Below are 22,742 nucleotides of genomic sequence, written 5' to 3'. Positions count from 1 at the left end.
AGTTCTTCCACATCTCTCAAAGCTCCCTCACTTTCCTTTTCATTTTTTTTTTTTCCCAGTAAAATGAAAACTTGTAAGTAATGGAGGTGTCAGGAATTTCCTGGGTACAATATATTCAGACGGCCCTGGAAATGAATCCTCCAAAGGTGTTTCTGCAAAGAGGAGGGGTGTCACTTTCAGGGCCTCATTTCATCAACCTCTCAAGCAGCTGAGTTTTGAAAGCCTGTACAGTGGATGCAGGGTAGGCGTCCAAGTGAGGCACTTGCAAGTACAAACATCTTTCCCAGTGAGAATTCTGGGCTTTTGTACGTCAGCGTTTGCAGTTCCTTCATTAAACATCTCTGCTTTGCTTGCTGGTGGGAAACTAACATAGAATCAGAATCACAGAATGGCCAGGGTTGGAAGGGACCTCAAGGATCATGAATCTCCAACCCCCTGCCACACGCAGGGCCACCAACCTCCACATTTCATAGCAGCCCAGGCTGCCCAGGGCCCCATCCAACCTGGCCTTGAACACCTCCAGGGACGGGGCATCACAGCCTCTATGGGCAGCTGTTCAGCACCTCACCACTCTCTCTGTAAAGAATTTCCCCCTGACATCCAACCTCAATCTCCCCTCCCTCAACTTAAAACCATTTCCATGCTGTTCAGCGCTGTACTTCTCTGAAGACATAGGTGTTCTCCTCCAGAACCCTCACAAAAGACACGGAGATGATGACAGTCCTGCACCTGGGCATCACCCTTGGGCTGCAGAACCTAGTGGCCTGGCTTTGCCTCACAGTTCCTGTTCCTGCCAGGGCTGGGTCTCTGATAACCTTCTGTAGGTCCCCAAACAGGAGCTCTTACCTCAGTGAAGATCATCGTTCAGATCCTAGGAAAAGCGCAGATTCTAGGGCAGTGGGACTCACTAGAAAACTATATTAACCTTTAATAAGGAGGTGAAGCCCATGTTTATGAACCAACCACAGCACATGCAGAAAGTGCAAATGAGTGCATAAGCCTTAGAGAAGCCACAATGATCCATGTGAGCAGGGATGCATGCTCCAGGAGGCTGTACATGGGCCAACCTGTACAACCTCTAGCTGTCAAATACACAGCATCAGGAAAGGAAGGCAAACATAACGAGGCTGAAGCATTCCACAAACAAAATTTATATCACATAGCTTAGGAGCTGCAGGCCTGGTGCAGTGCAAATCTTACATTGCCTTTTTCTGATCTGGTTCTCAGGTAAAGCAGGGTGGAATAGTAAACAAAGTGTATGGGAGGGAATATAAAAAGGAGCACAGATAAGAAGCAAAGGGATGTGATTATTCAAAAAAAAAAAAAAAAAGGAATAAAATAAAAGCATGAATAAAGCCTGCAAGATATAAAAATACTTGGCTGACAGCTGTATCTCAAAGGAAATGTAACAGTGAAAGCAAATAATGCTTTCTGCCCTGACAGCATTTCTCTCCTCTACTCTAAATCTAGTTAATTTTTTTTTCTTTGTCTCGCTGATCTTTTTATGATAGAAGGAGTGCATCTCCCTGAGCTGGTTCCAGAATACTGATTGTAGTGGTGCTTCCAGTGCTGCTGGGTTATAAAATGTGCTTAATTTGAAACCAGCTAAACGTAGTGGGGTTACTCACATGCTTAATATTAAGTGATTTACCAAATTGGGTCCAGTATTTACATCTTCAATGCTTCCTTGCCCTAGTAAGAACTTAGTCTTCTCACCACATAACACGTTGAGTTTGCATATTGTATGAACTACTACTACAGGGATTTGACAGGCTAGATTTCATTGTAGGAAAGGAGGATTAACTCAAACCCCATTGGTGTCATTAAGAAGGTTCCTACTGATTCCTATCGTTTTTGAATATAAACGAGAGAAATTAGAGGAGCTTTTCCAGGAGAAGTGGGAGGTTCTTGTAAGTTACAAAACAAAAGGCGTCTTATTTCTCTGTCAATTATTTCATTTGCGATTACTCTGCATCATGACCCTGCCTGCGGTAATTTAAATTATAGCATCTGTGGAGGCCTGGGAAAGGCATTATCTTTATGTGGTAATGATACACTTGAACTGAGTTTGTCTTCTGGGAAGCAGTGGGCAAGGTGTGAACGCAATGTGAACCACAGCATCAGTGAAACTCTCGTAAAATGCAGAGATTTTGCTGAGACGCTTACAGTTTGCTCTTGCTGCTTTCGTTTCCATACACAGTTCTCTGCACAGAGCTGCTTTGGCTGAGGGTTACTGCATTTCTGTATTAGCTTCTAACAAAACTCGTAAGGAAGGTTGCTGTGTTTTAGTGTTTTTTTAATCATTGTCATTGTTTGTTAGCTCGTTTTAAATAGAATCATAATGATGAGGAGGGCAAATACAAGCAGTTAATAGCACATATTCAGTGTAACTAGTCAGCATTCAAAGTTGTTAAAGGACACTATCAAAGGGATGCACTTAGCCCAGCATTTGTAATACAAATTGGGATCCAAGATGTATTTTTGCAAAGGTTTGTACAGCTGTTCTGTAAAGCTGCATAACAAACTGTCAAAACGTGAATGTTTCTGCCTTTTGTTCCCAGCTCTCTGTTAGTTCTTGTTCCACAGGGAGCAGCGCTCAGAGGAATAACTGGAGATGTTTTTCCACAAAAGGTCCCTTCACTTTTTCTCTCTCCCCCATCCCACGGATTGTTATTATGCTCAGATTGTTATTATTCCGAGAAGATCAAGGTCATTTACATGCAGATCTTTATCCTCTACACAAATAAAATACCTGTCATCTATGTGTGAAAGCTGCAGCAAAAAAGTTTAGTAGTTGCTAATGAATGACTGTGTGGCCACTGAATTAACCTTGATCATGAGCCAAAAAGAGATAGAACACTGGGCCCTGGTTTCTTTGTGAGATCAAGCTGTTTTTCTACATGGAATGCCTATGAAAAGCCTCTTACTTGTCATTATTCTTCTTTTGAGTTCTGTGTTCTTGTGCATCTGGTGCCTTTCCTACAGAGCTCCACTTGTGTTACTCCTTGAGGCACCTGTGATAATTCCAAAGCTAAGCCTTTCCCTCAGAAGTAAGGGTGGTGTTGGGAACAACGTGAAATGGGAAAACCACAGGAAAGAAAGACATTTCTTCTGTCTGTGGAAAAACTAAATAAACAAAAACCTTTGTTATTCATTAGCGAGTCAGTATGTTTTCTGACTTGGGCCACCTTATCTGTGGAGAAGGGCTCACAGCTTTACTGCTTCCTGTGCCTTATCATTTCTCCTTCCCTGGTTCTTCTCTGTTTTTCTGTCCATTCATATTCTTGAGACTAAGACTTGAATTTTTTGTCTGCATAACACCTAGGATATGATTAATTCACAAAACGAAACCCACTGACTGGAGGTAACTCAGCTGGGAAGGCTGTAAAAACTGCAGGAAGGAGATGAGAGCTTTGGCAATTATTTATTTGGGACATTTGGAATTCTTAATGGCCCCATTAAGCTCACGAATACCGTTGATCTGTTTGTGCACAGTGTCACTGAGATGCACCATTACAAAGCATTTCAGTGAGGGATGCAGCAGTAACTGTGACTTATTGGCCTGACTTTTATATACCTCCACAATATCAGTTAGAGAGGTAGGGGCAGTTATGCCAGTTTAATTACAGCCAGGACTGGGCCTATGGCAGATGCAAAGCCTTTCTGTCTGTGTTCATGCAGAGTCTGCTGGAGCCGGGAGCAGCACTTCTTGCTGGACTTGGTCCAGAAGCTGATGGCTTCAGCCCTCCAACAGCACTGGGTACTGCTGGTGGGAGGCAGCACTGCTCCCCATTCAACGCGTGCTTTCTTCTGGCATTATGTTCACTGCTTGCTGAGATGCACTCTTTATTTCTGGTGATTATACCATTAATATGCATACTATGCAAGTTGTGATAAGTGGTTCCAGAGCTATTTACTAGCAGGAATATGTAACGTCAGATGAGGCTTCTAACTGTGAGTGTTCTTTGCAGTATACTGCCCATAGTTCTGCTGCAACCTTCTTGGTTTATGTAAGTAAAACTGACAGTCGTATCATTTGTTAGCTATAACTGCCATATGATGTGTATTCTTACTCCCTTGAAAATCACAATTGCTGTATATTCCAAAGAGATCCACTCTGGAAGCAACAATACCACGTAAATTGTACATGCGTTTATAAAGTGCTGTGTAGTGAACTATATATTTCTTCAATTTTAATTGGGAAAGTTTTGCAGAAGGAAGCTGTAAAGCAGCAAGGCACACACACTTCAAATGCCTGCAAATGTGCTCCAGCTTCCAAGAGGAGACACAAAATCTTCTGGAGGGTGAAAGTGATTTGAATGGCGGGACGGCCTGAGTGCAACGCCGTGATGCAGTGGGACTGCCTCACCGTGCAAGAAGTCAGTGCTCACATTAACTTTCACTGAATTTCTGATTCTGATCACAGAATGCACGATCCAAACCAAACAAAAATACCCACCCCAAACTTCACTTTTTTTAACATTCTGGAAAAAAATGTGATTTTCTTCTGGAAGAGAGGTCAGAATGCTTCAGACTTCTTTCTTTATGATTAGCTGAAATTTGAGAAAATAAACAAATTTATTTTGCATATGAATAAAATTGGGCATTCGTAAGCTAAGTCAGTTGAGTGGAGCTTTATGGTGAGCTAATAACCAAACTGTATGTCTCTTACATTCAGGTATGACTGTGAACATGTTTTCCTGTCCTACATTCTCACAAGAAAGCGTGTTCTTGAATGTGGATTACCTTTTCTCTGATAGCACAGTGTCAGTTGTAACAAAGCCCTCAGTGTCTCTTCTTAAACCTTCAGCATCATCTCAGCAAAAATAAACACAACAAAATACAATCTCTAAATTTATCTTCTATTAACAATGTTTAATTCTGCATTCTCAGCCTAATTGAGTAAAGACTTTCGTATTTATTTTTGTGTGTCAGAGCCAATTAAGAACTGATAGAGTATCATAAAATGGAAAATGTTTCCTGTGTGAGGATGAGTAGCCAAACGTGTCTCCATCTCAGAGGGCATTTTTTTTCTTCTGCTATCAGTGGCTTAGAAAAACAAGAGGAAATTGAATCCAGAATTTTGGTGTGGCGCACAGTCTAGACAGGTCTCATGTATCAATAGAAAGAGAAATATTAAGGAAATGTGATTCAGCCTAAAACCAGATCCAGCTACAGCTGCTGAGGGTGGTGATTTTGTTCAGGGACTTGTGTGGAAGAGTTGTGCAGCGGACAGCAGGCAGCAGGAGATATATGACCCATCTCGCAACATGCCCCAAGTGCTAGGTGTTTTATTGCCTTACACCAAGAGTTACTTGCAGAGATAGTAAATCTCTTGTTTAAACTTCCTTTGTTGGCTATAATCCCTTTGATTTCTTCCTTTAATTAAGTCATACAAATTTTCTGGCTGTTTTTCCATTGTTCTTTTTAACTACTCACAGTATTTTTAACAGGATGGGCAGAGAAAGAATAAATGCCTGACAAATATACCTTGACAGCAAAACCAACCACAGTAAATCCTGTGACTGAAATACCAAGTTGTATCCTGAAAGATATTTATTGCATTTAGTCATCCTAGAAGACAGCTCCGAAAACTCTCATCTCCCCTAGAATCCCAGATCAGATACAGTAATACAATAAGAGATGGATACAGTTTTTAGCAATGGATTTTCTTCTACATGTTGTAATTGTGGTCTCAGGGTGCGAGTTCTGTCCCTCATGCTCCTTAGTGCAGTTACCTATTGATAAAACGTTTTTATTATTATGTCTCTTTCAGTAATGCAATGTGTGTTGAATGCTGCTTCTGTTCTTACTCAGTGTAAGTTTTTCTTGTCTTAGCAGCACAAGGAAAAAGGTGGTTAATGATTGAACTCAAACCAAAACAAACAAAAGACCCCAAAGACAATACTGATAACTAGTTAGAACGTAGCTTATTTTTGAAATTACTTATGGAAATGGTATTGGCAGCAGGAGATGACTGCCTTAGCAAGGGCTTGTCTGAGCATCTATCACTAGTCACTGATGATACCCTGTAAATGTTACAGCTCTGCCCAGTGAGATCATGAGGTTTCTCGAGATAAGTAACAGCGCTCTACAAGACCTTGGTACTGCAGCAAAGACTGATGAGAACTAACAGTAACTAAAAATAATGAATGCTGGTCAGAAGAATCACAGCTGCCCATTCTCTGCCCTGATTCTGTTTTCTCTTTCTCTTTCTTTTTTCTTTTTCTCTTTTCCTGTGGCAGTCAGCACATGGGACAATCAGGCTTTTGCTATCATAGACAACAGTTGGACAGAGTTTTGCTTTTAAAGCTGGCCTGAAAGGTACATTAAAATATAAAAACAAGGACCAACCAAAAATTGATTCACAAGATCTGTGAACTGAAAAGCAAATTCTGTATTTGATTTCTGAAAATAGTGCAGTTTAAATAGAGAATCATAGCTGCACTGCTCAAATAAACACTCCTTCAGTGTTTGCTTGTTTTGATGTACGTACTTGGCCAAAATTCATTTTTGGTGTTGATACACAGTTTGAGTACAACTGAATCACAGCTGTCTTAACTCTCTCAGTCTCAGAGGATCTCTGGAGTTTTGTAAAGACATATCTGAAGTCTCCCAAGCTCTTCCACGACTGAGATAAAGTGTTTAATTTGGCTTCATACAGTAAAGAATCTTCAGTAGCACGAGCACAAATGGCTGCGAGTTCTTCTGAGGGCTGCCTGGCCTCAGGCTATCGTAGCGGTTCCCAGGGAATAACTCAGAACGCCATGTGCCTCCTTCCTGCAAGAAGTGAGATGGTAAAACACATCAGTGCCTTCTTCAGTTCTTTGCTCATTATATGTGCCATACGTTAAAGTGTTTCTTAAATTATCCATGAATTCTAAATAAATGTAATTTATACTTATTATAGAAAACAGTTATTTCTACAATTTGGTAACTTAACCCATAATTATGACTAAAACTGCCTCTTCCTTTAGTAGAAGTTAGTGGTGGCATTTCCTCCCTAATAATAACGTTGTTTTACCTCCCTACTAATAATGTTGTTGAACAATGCGTGTAGCTGCATGGAACTAATTGCACACATGCAGAATGCCTCTGTCAGTTCCTGAATGCATGAATAAAAACTGCTGCAGTAACTTGCAGGTGAATGTGCAAAATTGCTCTTTGCAAGGATTTAGGCTACTAAGGAGCAATCTCAGTCTGCAGACAGAGCAAGGGAAAGTCTATTTGGAGTCCAGTAGGTGGTAAAGGGAATAATGTTCTGTCCTCTTCAAACCCTGTAGAAGTGCATAAACCAAATATATATTTTTAAAATGAGATATCAGTAGCAAATTCCCTGGTAAAAGGCAGAACTTAGAACATTTATAGTATTGGCGCTTCTGTTTTCATTCCATATTACATCTGACCTTCCGGGCCACTTATTCTGCGCTCTTATAATGCAGAGGAGGTTAATTTCAACATGATTCCATGATTTCATTGAAAATATCTAAAAAAAAAAAAAAAAAGTGACTTTTTTTTTTCCTGATAAAAATATGAAAGCAAAATTTCACAGTTCTGAGGTTTTTACTCCATGCCTCATCTATAACACCTGGGTCAAAATAATACTTGGTGAGATACTCGTTCACCTTAAATTCTCAAAGCATTTAAGTGTTAATTGCTGTTGGTATTTGAGAAATGTTCTTTTCATAGTCTGCTGTTTCTTTTCATTATTTGCTTAAATATTCTGATCACGCAATGATCCTAATTGGCCTTAAATCAATTCTGTCCTCTGGTTAGGAGCAGGAGCAAAAGCTCATGGATTATACATTTCAGATTTCTATCTTCATTTGCATCTGAAATTGTAATAAAGTAAAGGATCCTGAGATGCTTTCCTGTCATGTTTGATAAAACTACAAGAGAAATTATTTCCCCCCTTCAAGCCCTCTGCTTTTATTGTGTTTATTAAGATGAATGCTCTTAAAACAGTTCTCAAGAATAATCTCTGAGATTAAATAATTCCCATTGGCATCGCTCCACTAATGAGGAAAAAAGGTAGTACTGAGGGCCACACAGTGGAGACTGGATAGCCTCTATAACTTGTAATGCAAATTAATTTGCTTTGTATTGCAGTAAATGATCAGTGAAAACATCCAGCTACTGCACTTCAATAAGGACAAGCAACATTTTAGAACTGCTTCACTACAAGTGCAAACACCTGCATGTTCACACCCTTGTATTTCTCTGCACTGATCTAAAAAAAAACAGAGTAGGGATAAAATGGACAGCAGTTTCCATGCTTCAGATTGTGTGAAGTCTGTAGAGCTCACCTCTGAAAATAAACATGTGGAATACGAACAAAATAGAAGTCTGTGATGTGAAAGCTTTCTGGCCATAAGCACTATGAAGCCATACTTGGTGTATAAAAATCTTCTTGTGAAAGGATTCTCCACTGTCCAGCAGATACTGTGCAGCTTCTGGAGAGTAACTGTAAGATCTTAAAAGAGCAATGTATTTAGCAGAACACAAGAAGACATATTTGTTAAAACTACACTTTATGATGACAGAACCTGTGCAACAACCAAAGAAAGAAAATGTACTGCAAACTCAGACTGTTTATTTATTATTCCATTTAATGAGGGAATCACTGTTCTGTTTGGTTTCTAGCAATAGAACATCATACTGTCAAGCAAGCACTGGCTGATTTTAGGGCAAATTATTGGAATCAAATTTTATTCTAAATTAGTGAGTAGCTTGAAATACCTTTATTGTTTAAGGCAAAGAATACATTAAGCCTGTATCTTGTGGTACTTCACATACAGTCTTCTGGATTGTTCTCATTTCTGTGCTCAGGTGCATATCATGATGAAGTACTGTTTCAAACCACTCAAGGCCAACTCCAGGCTGGTACAGCTACACAGCAGACTGCCAAGCCTTGCAGTTACAGCAGCAAGGCTGTAAAAGGGGCTGCATGAAGGCACTGGAGCTGCATAAAGACTTGCTTGTTTGCACACTGGCATCCAGCATTCTGATACTGACTGCATATGGAAGTGGGTGACATGCACTGTGGCACTGCTTGACACTCCCTGACGGTGCTGTGCCCTGAAAATTGGAATCTCATGGGCTACAGTAATGGCACATCAGCCCAATGGTCTGCCTGTTGTTTTTTTCCTTCCTTGTTTGTCAGCCATTTCAGCAGAAACAGAGTATAGTGGAAAAACATTGTGTATGCTTTGCCTCTGTTTGCATGAAAAGACAACAAATACACAGTGACAATTAAAAAAAAAACGTTTTAGAAGTTTATACATAAATGTCAGAGAAAACTGTATCTACCAGTAAATCTTAGACTGCATTTTTATTTGGAGCAATAAATCTCCCTGTTGGTTTCCCCTCTGGTCCATACGGGAAATCATAACACATCACTTCTCTTCATGGACTGGCCATGCTTTTGGCAATACAGCCCACTGTGTGATTCTCTCCTTGTGCTTCTTTTTGAACTGGGAAGTCATTTGGAAAATTTCTGATATGAGTGAATGCATATGCAGGAAACATGAGGTGTCTCCAGTATTTCCATCACTTTTCCTCATCTCCAGCATTTCCATCATCTTTCAGTGGAGATTTATCTTAAATGTAAAGATTTTAAATCTAAGAAAGCATGTATAGAATAAGCCATGTCTTGAGAACACGTCCTCAGCTCTCATATCCAACCTATTTACTCAGGGTAGCTGTTTAGTAGCTGTTTAGTAGCCTTTCTGCACTAAGGTTTGTTGCAAAAATACCAGTGCTTTATTGCAATTACTTCTGTCATTTCCATCAGTTATATGCATAATCTCTGAGTTAAAATTAGTTTGAACTTCTAAAAGAGGCTGTACTTTTCAGGTAGCATTAGCCATTTCTTTTTATCTCCCGTTCTTGCTTGCAGTACTTTCTGCTGCCCACACGCTCTTTGTAATCTCAGCAGCAATTCTGACTTCTCTCCCTGCTGCTTCTTACCCTACTGAAATTTCTCTGCGTAAATCCTGGGCCAAGCAGTGAGAGAAATGTCTACTGCTTAGCTCACAGCAGAGCAGAAGCCCTCAAGACAAGAAGAGTAAAGGACGTTCTGGAGCTCTGCAAAAAGACATTGCCTATAAAGCTCTGCTTTCATGTCCACTCCTCAGTGTTCTGGGAAGGAAAGAAGTGCGCGTGAAAGATGGCTCCTGCTGGTACCAACCTGAAGGTTTTCAGTCAAAGACATAAAAACTACTTGCTGTCTGAAGGCGTATTTTATTTTACTTTATTTCAAATCTCTACAGAGACTGCAATATATAGAAAAGAGTCATTAAAGCATAGGGGTGTGTGTGTGTGTAGACTTTTCACTCTCTCAGAGAGTAGGAGAGGAAATGAGAATAATAATGAAAACATTTTCACCTTAAATCCTGCTATCCTAATCAGGACCGGGGAAAGAAATCAGTTAAGTCAGAGAGAAAAAAAATGAGTGAAATAAGTTAAAGGTGTTGAGAAATTTGAGGTATTTCCTAAATAAACATTTTTCTAAGGCGGAGAGCAGTTTTACAGAGGAAGGTGATACAAAGGAATGCAAATAGTGAGTGAGAGCGTTTAATGTCTTCGAATCACGAGGAGGAATGCACGAGGTGCTTTAAATCCAGTGAAAAAGAGGGAATGCAAATGAAGTTCTGATTAAACAACGCAGCACTCGATCCAGAACTCGATTCAGGAAAGCACTTCAACAGAAGCTCCAGTCCTGCTAATTTGGAGTGTCATCCCCTGCCTTTAAATGCACTTTTCAAAGTATTTTTCCTTTCACGTGCGCTTTACCGACTCAGAAAGAAAAGCAGGGCCCGCTTCCCGCCCTTTCCGCTCGGCGCGGTGCTGCACGGCCGCTTCCCGCCCTTTTTGCTCAGCCGTTGCTCCCTCGCCTCGTGCCGCCCCCGGCCCGCTTCGCCTGACGGGACCCCGCTCTGCTGCCTGCCGCTGGGCACGGGGCCTGGCACAGAAGCGGAAAAAAAGACCAAACAAGCGCGACATCACCTTGGAAATTTTTTCAGATGGTGTTGCAGCAAATCCTGAAAAGACTTGCAAGTAATTGCATGGCTCTTTTCAAGATAAGAAGGGACAGGAAAGGGACGATGGACTCCGTATGCATCTGAGGTACGGGTTGCCTGGGGCTGCCCTGGTGGCTGCAAGCACTCGGGTTAGTTGCGGATCACAGTGCTAGGACCGCTGGCTGCAGGCTGAAGGTGTTTGGTCGTCTGCCCCAGGGCTGACACAGCTACAGCCGGGCCAGTCCTTGAGGTGGTGCCGTCTTCAGTAACACAAATACATTGCTGGATCCCATCTTAGCTCCTGCATCATACCTGAGGCTATAAAGATAAAAATACTGCTTAGGTGTTGATAAAAGTTGCTTTATTTGAGATGAATGCTTTCCAGAAAGCAAAGCCTGCAGAAGGATTCATTAAGATAAGCTATGTTTACGTCAAGTGGATCTGAAAATCGAGTCTCTTTGCATGCAGCTTGGTTAATGGAAATATAAGTTGTTTTATTAGTCAAATGGCACAATTAATTATAGGGAAGATTTTTTTTTTCCTCTGAGGCTTCTTTATGATTCTGCTTACGCTGCTTACAATTAATCCTAGTGGAAAGATCAGACTAACAATCCACAGGCTCTTGTAAACTTTCAGAAGCTGATTATTGCTTCCAAGCGTCCAGTGCAATGATGCCTTTTTTGAGAAAATAAGCTTTCTATGTTTCATACACTGGATAGGCCTGTTTTCCTGCATCATCTGGTCCAGGCAGGGTGTTCTGGGTTCTGGAATTGCTGCTTCCTGCTGGCTGTTCGCGTGTCCTCTCGCTCCCAGTGCACCAGGGAGCATCGCTCCTTGCAGTGCTGAGCCACTGAAGCTTCAGCTGCAGGACTGTGTGGTCTTGTTGGTGTCTACTGATGTGCACAGCTGTGTGTGGCTGCTGCTCAGTCCACCACAAGTATTGCCACCTGTATGTTTGATTTATGCATGTAATGTGTTAGAGTTTTGTCTTTAAAGCTGAGTTCGGAGCAATGCTATTACAGACATGTTGCTTGCCTTTGCACTCACTGAGCTCCTTGGAAGGCAAGCAGCTAATGGCAGGGAAGGGACAGGGAACATGTAGAAGGCTAAAAACTCCTTTCATCCCGTTGCTTTATAGACCTTGATGTGTCCTTCCAATTTATTGAAATTGTGGTTACTTCTGCCATTATGAAGGCTGATGTTTTTGGAATATCATAATTTAGCTGTAACACTGATGTGTTGGTAGCAAAAACTCTTGTCGTATATTGCAAAGTGCTGTCCTCCTCTTGCTCTGAATGAGACTGAGGACTTTCACGAATCTCCCAGTATTTTAATATCATTTTAGTAGAAAATACATTATTTATTCTTTTAATGGGAAATGTATCAAATTGGGATGGCTCTTTTACTAGAACATCTGCTAGGGAGCAGCTCTGGCTTAATGAGAGTGAGCAGTAATGACCATTGCTCACTGGGGACAATGTCAGCAAATGCTCTGCTTAGTGGAGATGTCCTTAAGCAGTGCCCAGAGATACAGCGGTGATCAGTCAGACTCTGGGAGTCATATTTGTCAAAGATGGTAAGCTCAGACCTACTATTATGCCAAATAAACATTAAATGCAACAAATTTTCTCATACATTATTCACTAAGATACTTCATTGTCTTGTGGAGGCTTCTCTGAGTTGTTTTTTTATAACGTTCTTTCTAACTGCTTGGTCCAAAAGGCTTCAATTAAATGAGCATTTCAGTGATTGGAAGATCAAGGCCAGGGCACACTGCCTGTTGTTGTTGTTTTAATAATTTTAGCAGTCTCCAGGTATTTATTATGTGATTCTCAATTTTGCTGCAAGGTGTGATGAGATTCAGCTCAATAAATAAAATGGATTGTCACGGACAAAAAAAAAACAACACAGGCTTTTTGGCTTTTTTTTTTTTTCTTTCCTGAGCTGGTAATGGTAACATATGGAGTATCTTCAGGTTGGTGCAGTAGTCCTGCAGGTCAGGGCTGCCTGAGTGCACCCAGCCTGCCTCAGGTTGTGTCAGCACCATTCCTGCCTCAGGGTGAGGCATGGTCTGGGCAGTGGGAGGAACAGAGAGAGGGGGTCTTCAGGATCTGTGAGTTAATCAGCGCTAGAAAATGTTTTCTGATCCCATGCTGAAGCTAAATATTAAGGATTTTGGGATATCTAATGTGCTACACACACAGACCAGATAAAGAGTTTTAAATAAATGAAGCTACAGCTTGAGAACATAGAGATGAATCTTAAAATGCTTAAAAACCTCCAAAACTTTCCAAGCGTGGATCAAAAATGCAAAGAAAAAGATTTATAGTTGATCTTGACTGATTCTGAAAATGTAATATGTACAGCGGGCATGGGATTTTGTTCGAGTTCCATTTTGTCTCAGTGAAGGTGTTTTATGTTACTGTTAGGAATTTCCTGTCATACGACACGTGATGGCTGGCTGTAGCATGCGTAAGAGTAATATCTGTCACATTTTCTTTCCACAACCCTATGCTTCCTAACCCTTCCACTATATTCCTATAAAAAGACAACCCACATCCATGCCTTCTGCTCCCCTAAACTCCAGCCTGTTGTCCATTAGAAAGGCTTTGCGGAACTACTGATGATAACTGCTGAAAATGAGAAGTCAAGGAAGCATTGTAATGAAGTACTCATCAGAGAGAGATTCTTCAGCTCCCTTATTGTATTTATGAAGCTGAAACCCCTTGCCTGCTATTAACCAAGTTATTTGAAGTAACGATGAAATTGGAATGATGGGAAATAATTTGATCTTAAAACTAAAAAGATCAATCTGCGTATTTCATAGAGCTTCAAATAATTGTGACTACCGCCGCTTTACTACTAAGCTGTACTAATGAAGAGTTATTTGTGAAGTCCATACTAAATGCAACTGTGAGCAGCTCCGTTCTGAGAGCAGTTATTCAGTAGAAATAAGTGTAAGACCAAAGCTTTAGTTACTGTATCTGCTTTCTTCTCCTTTTGAATATAAAGCCTGGATTAGACTCACAGACTGCTCTGTGTTTCAGCCGGACATCTCTCAGCTAGTCATTGCGTTGCCTCTTGTTTCCCTCTACTGTGGCTGTGGGTTAGTGCTGACAAATGGGAGCAGTGGAGGAAGAATCATCAAGCTTATGTTTGAAAATTGAGCTAAAATGTCCAAATGCCTTCCTTATCCAAGCCTTCCCTCTGAATCTGAGATGCATGCATGTTGCACAGATATTAAAATTTCCTTTAGCTCTGATATGAATGTTGGTTTTTTTGAAAATTAATTTAGGGTATTTTGCTTCAATGATTTGCAGAGTGCAGGTTGTCCTGTCTGCTACCTCTCATAAAGCAATAAAAATAGCACAGTTGTAAACCTGTTTTTATTGTTCTTAGTCTCTCTCTCTCTATATTTTGTAACAATGTTTATTGTTGTAGCTTCTATCATCTAAAATACAGTATGCAACTTTTTATGGACAGAGGGCATCCTTCTGCAGCTTTGTATGATCTCCAGGCAGTTACACAGCTGGCAGACCTGCATCGGATGTTTTGTTCACTGTGTGTTGCATGTAGCCACAGCCATTCTGTTTGAATAAGGGCAAGAATTGCTATGGCCTGAATAGCCCTCCCTGAGGGGCAGCTATTGAGGCAGCTTAGAAATTTTGCAGGGCATTAACACTGGCCAAATTTGACAGCAGAGGATGAGCCCTCCTTGGTCAGGCAGTGACATTCTTCTTATTCTGCTTGCTAGAAGCTTGAGCACTCCAGCCTTGGCCCGAAATGCTGGCATGATTTACAGTCTTCAGTTCTGGTGTTTATTGCTGTGGGGCTGTAAGACAAAGCAGTCATCCTTTACGTTTTGTTACCTGACGTTCCTTCCATTTTGGCAGGGAACAAGCTTAGCAATACTGAGCTGTCTTAAGGTATGAAATGAGATGTTGCTGTTGTTATTAAACTAGTGAAGCGGGAGACAAGGAGGGAAAGAAACCTCTCTTGAAATAGCAGATGAATCCATGCCTGTTATTCATACTCAGTTATTACTGTTCTTACAATCCAAAATAGAATGATGCTATACAAAAAAAAATACATATAAAAGGAGAATCATTAGTGCTCATTTGTGATTATAGAGAATTAGCTAGATCCTGCATCCTATGAGAACTATCGTTTGTAAGAAGAATGTACTTATTAAGGAAAGAATGAAAGCTGTAATTGAAGGTATTTTTTCTAAGAATGACTGTAACTGCGTTATAGATTAGTATTTCTACAATAGCTTTCCAACCATTTGGCAGTGGATACGTGTAAATCCTCTGCATAACCTGCAGCAATAACAGCTGGTCGTGTGATTCTGAGAAATACCACACACACACACACACAAAGAAAAAAAAAGGCCTGAAGAATAACGAGAAAACTTTTAAAAAGGATGGCAGTGATACAGTGGCATCATCCCTCCTGGATAACATTCACCAGTACAGTGTATGGTCCTTTGCTGGAAATGTGGCAGCTGGGCTGTTATCTGCTGCTGAGTCCTGTACACCTGCGTGTGACTTCAGTGGCCCAGATAAGTTTTCTTAGTTCAAAAGTCAGCTGCTCTGAGATTCTGTCTAGACTCCAGCTTTAGCAAATTACAACCTCAGTGCCTATCTTTTCCTCCTTACTCTGTGCTTTCTGCAACATGGTATTGCAGGATTATTTTGCATTTGTAATTTGTCTCTTGTGTCAGGCAAAAATTTTTGTCTTTTTAGCGATTTTTTAAAAGTCAGTTTTCCATGTGTTTCTTTGGCAAGGGGCAATCAAGTAAAATTGATTCTGTTCTGTGTACATGAAGGTGCCCTGTAGTCTTACAGTAAATTAAATCACTACACGATTAATGTTCACAGTCAACAAGAATCCAGTTCATCTAGCTGTGAATATGTAGTACAGAGTTAGAGGGCACCTTGTCCATGCAGCTCTCGTTGCTTTTGTTGCAGAGAAAAAAAAATCGTGGTTCTCTGAAGTTATCAATAGAGCATAGATCTACATAGGAAATAGAGACTATTTGGATGTGCTCTCATTCTTACGAGGTTAACTATTTGTAAGAATTATTTATAATTCAGAAACTTCAATCAATGCTTTAAATAAATAGGGGAAAAATCCCCTAGAGGCCTTTTAGGGTCAGAGTAAATGAGAAAGATTTACAGCATCTAAGAACATACTGAACAGGAAACACTTTGGTAGAAGTGTGTGTGAAGGACGGTGTGCAGTGAGCCACACAGGTTAGTGGGTATCACCTTCAGCTTTCCAAATGAACTACACAGGCAACACAAAGTGGTGCCCAAGTGGTGATGTGGCAGGCTGGGATAGATTCTGCTGTCTTCCTTCAGAGCATCTATGGGTGAGCTGGCATGATAACTAAACTCCAGGAAAAGGAGAGGTCTTAGTAATTCATCACAAAAACTGGCAGTAATGTGCTTAAATGCAGTGGAAATGCTATGTAAATGTAAATGAAAGGGTGTTTTGAGCTTTTGAGAGATGCATTAAAGCCTTCCATCAGTGACAACTTGTTGCTTCTCATTGATGAAGCTCCTGCTGAGGAGTTAGCCAACTTGCTTTGCCACAGGTAGTGGGTAGAAAGTCCTGAGTGATGTAAATGCGATTGTTTCTGCAAGTTCTACTCAATTTTCTGCCTTTCCTGAAACAAGCAGTAGGTGCTGTGCAGGAGAGTCCAGAGAGCTTTGGTAGACTAATTTTCAAAAAAAGAGAAAGGGTTCTTGCAGCTCTGTGCTGCTAACTGTACTAGCATTTATTTTCCACCTTGGAAACTCTTCTGGTAGATGAGATGAGACTCCAAGAATCTTCTAGAACAGAACAGACTGTTTGGTTAATGTCTAGTTTGTACTACCTTTAAAAAAGATGTATTTAGACAGTCTGGGAGAACGAGATTTATATTTAGTGACTTTTTACATAAACTCCTTCATCCAACAAATTCAGCAATTTGTGGAATTATTTTGGCAACCGGAATTACTGTGAAAGGAGTGTATAGCTGCTCTGTCAGGTCACTGCTAATTTCCTAAATGCGGGAGACTTAACAGCAACAAAGGGCTGAGTGGACCTTGCCAGTCTCTTAGCCATTTTTTCCTGGGAGACTCTGTATGTCCAAACAGAACATTCTCCTAGGTTGAGATTTAAGCAATTGTGTGTTAAAATACAAGAGGGGCTGGTTTAATAGTGTTTGGAGAATATAAATGCTTGATTGGTGTATGAGTTGGATATAAGGAGCCTGCTGGGGAAAAATGTTTAGTGATTGATTGATTGAGAATGTGCTATTTAAACCTTTTTGGATTAGAGTAGTCAAATACAGTATTTCATAGTGAGCATACTGTCCTCTAGAGAATTTTGCTTTCCATTCCCTAATCAAGTTGATGAGCACATTAATATGCAAGTAAAGGAAATCTCACAGAAGAGTTGATTATCTTATCACGTGTGAAGCAGCTGATACAGGAACATAATTGAAGCAGTTCTAAAAAAGCTTTTTTGGGTCAATAGTTAGCAGTACCATACTTAAAGATGCAAAAGAAAACACTGTATTTTAACACAAGGATAGCAGTATTTTGAGAAAATATGTTGGTTGGCCTAGTCTCACCACATGGTTGCAGAACAGAGTTGTTAGCTACTTTAGAGACTTCTTCCTGCATGGTGTTTGCACCAGTTGAGAGACTGCAGTGTGTTTTTTAATACAATAAAAAATGAAAGCAAAAAGCCATCTTTAGAAAATGAAATACACTTTTGTTAGGAGAAGTTCTGATTCCTTGCTGAAGAAGACTGCAGAACAGGAAAGACCACACAGTCTGTCTTGGTTTTTATGTTTCAGCTGACTTAATTAAATTCCTTTCATGTTTTCCATGCGCAAATACAAGGTAGACATGAAGGACTGAGACTTCATTAGTGTTCTGTGTAGGGGAAGGAAGAAAAGGAGGTAGCGCTTCCACTTCAGATTTTATGATATGAACTAATCTGAATGTTTGTCTATGTCTTAATAAGAATATTTAAGAAAAAAAAATTGTTACTCTTATACATTAATATTATTCTGCATTGCTCTGATACTGCTCCTTCTTGCAGCAATTAGATCATCTGGAGGTCTCAGGCTTTTTCATTTCTCACAGTGCTGACTCCAGGAGCTGTTTGACAGGTGCCTGTGTGGTGTTCACTTTAGAGATGGCAGGACGGCGTTCTCCTTAGCATTAAGCTTTTCCATTCTTTTGCTCACTTTTTGCTTTTACAAGTCTGCAGAGTATAATCAGGAGGAGGTGATGGTTATGAGGAAAGCATGACCTGAAATCTGATTCTTGTTTGTACATTAGATCTGTGCTCAGTCTTTTCCAGCCAGGTGTGAGCTTTCCTCCCTGCCGCCCTGCACAGGAATGCAATGTGGGGGCACAGTCAGTGCCAAGCTGAGTGTGAGCAGATGAGACCTGTAGAGGAACTGTGTGCACTGTGAGGTTGAGTGCTGTGCTCCACCTGGACATTGCTGTGGCTTCCAGTCAGCTCAATCTGTGGCAGAGCCAGCTCGCCCCGCTAGCAAAAGGCCGTGTGCAACATAGGCATGTGCATCCTTGAAGCCTTTCTCGTCTCCCTTGTGCTCTTAGCTAATGATTCTAATTAAATATCTGATAAATTTTTAAAATGATGATATTAAAACTTACCATCATGCTGATTGGCTCATTTATGTAATCTGTCTGGAAGTAAATACAACTTATGATTCACTGTGTGGATACCAGTAACCAGCTGCTTTTAATCACTCATGCATTTAAAAGGGCACTGCACAAAATAACTGAATACTTTCCAATATTTATGAAACTGGTAATAAATAGCAAATGTATAAAAAGGTATAGAGACTCAGTGAATAAATTACTGTTATTAAAAATGGAACAAATAAAGACCAAGGGGCAAGACTGGTCCGCATTTTATGAAATATCCTAACTAATGTAAGCTACAAAGAAACTCCTCTCAAAAGCAAGCAAGCTGGGATAGAATACATTATGAGTAATGAGCCCACAGAATCACAGAATGATGTAACAGAATCACAGAATGATGTAACAGAATCACAGAATGATGTAAGACAGAATCACAGAATGATGTAAGAGAACAGAGATCTATTGTGGATTGATTAAACAGAATGTATTTATCCTGATCTTGAATCATAAATGTCTTGTGACATCTTGTATTTCACTTGTTATTTAACTTGTTGAATGGCATGGAGCTGCATAATGGGAGGTCAGATTGGATATTAGGAAAAGGTTCTTCACTGTAGGGTGTTTGGGCACTGGGACACACTCCCCAGGGCTGTGGCCATGTCACTGAGCTGCCAGAGTCTGAGAAGTGTTTGGATAACGTTCTCAGACACAGAGTTTGGAATTTGAGTGGTCCTGGATAGAGGCTGGAGTTGGACTCAGTGGTCTTTGTGGCTCTCTTCCAACTCAGGTGGTCTGGTGATCGTTACTTTTCGTCAGCTGCTCATACGCTACCCATGGGAAAAGATGAGAAAATGATGTAGAAGTTATAAGGGTCATCAATGTAAAGACTCAGGCAGACTCAGGCAGACCAAGGACTCTCAGACCTTGGAAGAGACTGCTAGAGCATTTCAGAGATCTTTCCACCTTTCTAATACAGTGTTTTCTGTTTCCTGTTACCTCTCAAATTCCACTGAAAAGAAGTCATGTCAGGATGTGCTCCTCCCTCTAGGAGGACAGATCATCTGTCAGCAATTTCTAGGTAGACTGCTTAGTTTTGTTTTAAATTTTCGGCATGTTTCAATAGCTGTTTTCACTGTTAGGCCTAGCTTTCAACTGAATCATCTTGCAAAAGATCCTTAGGAAGATACAATTCTCCTGCTTTTTCTTTCGTATTCCAAGCATGTTTCAGCTGTTACAGTGGTTTTTGACTGCTCCTTTGCATTGTCACAAATGTCTGTTAGACTGATTTTTGCTGTGTAGCTGTATGAATGTGAATTAAAAAAAATAACATTCCAGTGATGAACTGATTATCAAAAGCCTATGACTGGATACACAGTTACTGACATTTATATTCAGCTTAAAACCTTACTGTGGGGGGGTAAGAATGTGTGTAATTGCTCTTCTGGATAAAAAATGATTTTTATTTTACTAACGAATTTTATTTCATATTTTTGTGATCAAGGAAAATTCACACAAATTCTTTCAATGTAGTTTCTCCACGGATGATTGGCTGAAATAATGTATGTTGGGGACTTTATTCATTCTGGAAGCGGAGCCTGTTCTTGCAGATCACTTGAGGCTGGAAATTGGATCCCATCCTAGACATCTCACGAGGACAGTGCCGTGTCAGCAGATACTTTGCAAAAAACATGAGAGCAGCAACCAGTCTGCTCCTCAAATAATTTAGAGATAGTCATCACAGCTTATATGAGTAAAATTAAACCTTAAAATCTTTCAACCACATAACTAGAACTGCCAAGAATGCACTAGTGTGAGCTACAGTGTCCAGGAAAATATTGGCCCATGACATCCAAGTTTCATGATACCAGGAGCAGAAGTATTGAGAAATGATAGAACTATGGAAGCTCGTATCACACAATGCTAGAGAGAGAGGAGAAATACTTTTATCTCTGCTTTAGAGAATAGCAGTGGATACACTTCTTGCTAAAGATCACTCATATAGCCTGCAGCAGACATCCAAACTTATCTTGCTGCATTTGCTGTGTGACTACAGATTAAAAGTGCAGCTTAAGTGTGCACTGTGGCTTGTAATAAGACCTAAAACATTCAGAGCCTTTGAGCGCAGTCTTTTCTCCTAGCTCTTGTGGCAGCAAAGCCTCAACCATGACTAGGTTAGAGATTTTATTGCTTTCTATTTGTTATCAGAGTGAAACAGTTATTGCTATCGCAGTGCTAAATGAGTCAGGTGGGAATGGAGGTTGGTTACTGAACAAATCAGCAAAACTGTTGTTGAGAAGCCAGAAAGAAAGGACAGTCCTAGAAGAGAAGACATGGAACACATAGACCAAAATACAGTTTTGACCTTGATCAAGAGCATCATTGTCTTTTAGCTACATTCATGGGCAGTCAGAGAGTAAAGAATTCATCCATATTTCTTCCAGCTGAAATTGTTTTCTCCCAGCATGTGACTGGAAAGTTATTTAAGTGTATTGCTTTATTGACATATAATTCATTCGCTAACATTGTTTCTATTCCAAAAAAATTAGTAAGCAAAAATCATTCTGTAAATGACTTCTTCCTAGTAACTTTTTTTGGCATGGTTTATTGAGATAACTCGGATTAATGGTCCAAGAAATCGGAAGCCAAATATTCATAAATACTGATAAATGAGAGCTTAGTAACAAAATTTTTGGTGGGATTCCTAGGATTATTCTTATCAACTCACACTGCTAATATTAACATTCAGTGTTTATGTTATGTTAACAGGAAGAGATCTATTTCTCAACTGAGGAAATTATCTGCAGCTGAGACTGTCCTGTGCTTGAAGCAGGTGATGCAGGCAGGCCAGAAGTAATTAATATCTAAATCATCTCTTTGGGTCTTTGGAGTGCAAAGGAAATCTTTCCCCGAGGGAGCCTATGATCAGCTAAAAGTGCTTGTAGATAAGTTTTTGTATTTTTTTGAAAAGATTGTGTGTTTAATAGGAAAAAAAAACCTACAGATAACTGACACAAATTATTTACCAGGTCGTTGTAAAGTACTACCAGGTATTTGGCAGGAGCTTGTAGAAGCTCCAGTGGAAACAATGGCAACTTGTGTATTAAATTGTGGTCCTCCTTTAACTGAAGGTAATTCTGTAAATAAGTGATGTCATTGTCCTCTGATGCTAAGGAAGAACAACAATGCAATAGAGAAGATATTCTTATCCCTTCATCTGGTTACACCGAAATGAGAATTAATGAAAATTTTAAGTGGTAATTATTCTTTTTACTATATGTAAGCCAGTCAAGGCAAAAACTGCCATGTTCTTAGCTCTATACAAAGAAGTCTGAAGTAGCAAACATCTAAAATCTTGGAACCTACTGGAACTTTAGTGCTCTAGTATTTTGTCATCATCCATTCACACAAAAACGTGTTGGACAAGCATTTTAACTTAATCATTTATTCTTGTTTAAAAAGCCATGACTTTGTACAAGGTTTTCATATCTTGTTAGAATTAGCTCCGTATTTTCTCAACTTGGTTTTATGTGACTTTATGCTAGTTGGCTTTATGCTGTGCGCTGAAAGTAATTGCTTACTCTGCTAATATGGTTGTAAGCCAGAAAATTTTCATGTTGCTCTTACAGAAGAGGTCCTGTCTGAAATGAGGACTCAGTTGGGCTCAATATTCTGTGTGCACAGTTATATGCAATCATTGTCTGAAAAAGCCATCTAATTATAGTTAGTGCCTTTGCCAAACATTGTTCTAAACTATTAAAACTACTATAAAACCACACTATAATCCAAGTTAAGCACACCACATACTGATAGAAAACTGTGTGGGATTCTGAAGTAAAACCCTAAATGGATTAGTTTTTTCTGAATAACTGAAACAGTTGAACTTCTGAAGCATAGATCCTACGTGGAACAGCCCTCCCTATGGTACAGAATTTTTCAAAGGATGCCCTATGCAAAATCTTTTACTTGTTGTTATTTTACAGAAAGAAAAATGCTGAAGTGCTAAAGTAATCTATTGAGAGCTTTAACAAGCAGAGACTGAGTCAGAGGA

At 40.0% G+C, this 22,742-nt stretch overlaps 1 long non-coding RNA gene across 1 annotated transcript in view; it reads left to right on the top strand.

Moving 5' to 3' along the window:
- The first annotated feature begins 10,848 nt into the window (after nt 1-10,848).
- The window catches only part of LOC125701968 (uncharacterized), a 39,556-nt gene continuing 27,662 nt past the window's right edge, over nt 10,849-22,742 (top strand). The window contains exon 1 of the long non-coding RNA XR_007380407.1: nt 10,849-11,127. This is a non-coding gene — a long non-coding RNA (uncharacterized LOC125701968). The remainder of the gene's footprint in view (nt 11,128-22,742) is intronic.

Source organism: Lagopus muta, chromosome 17, assembly GCF_023343835.1.
Source record: "Lagopus muta isolate bLagMut1 chromosome 17, bLagMut1 primary, whole genome shotgun sequence".
NCBI lineage: Eukaryota > Metazoa > Chordata > Aves > Galliformes > Phasianidae > Lagopus > Lagopus muta.
This window is presented reverse-complemented; position numbering and strand designations above follow the sequence as displayed.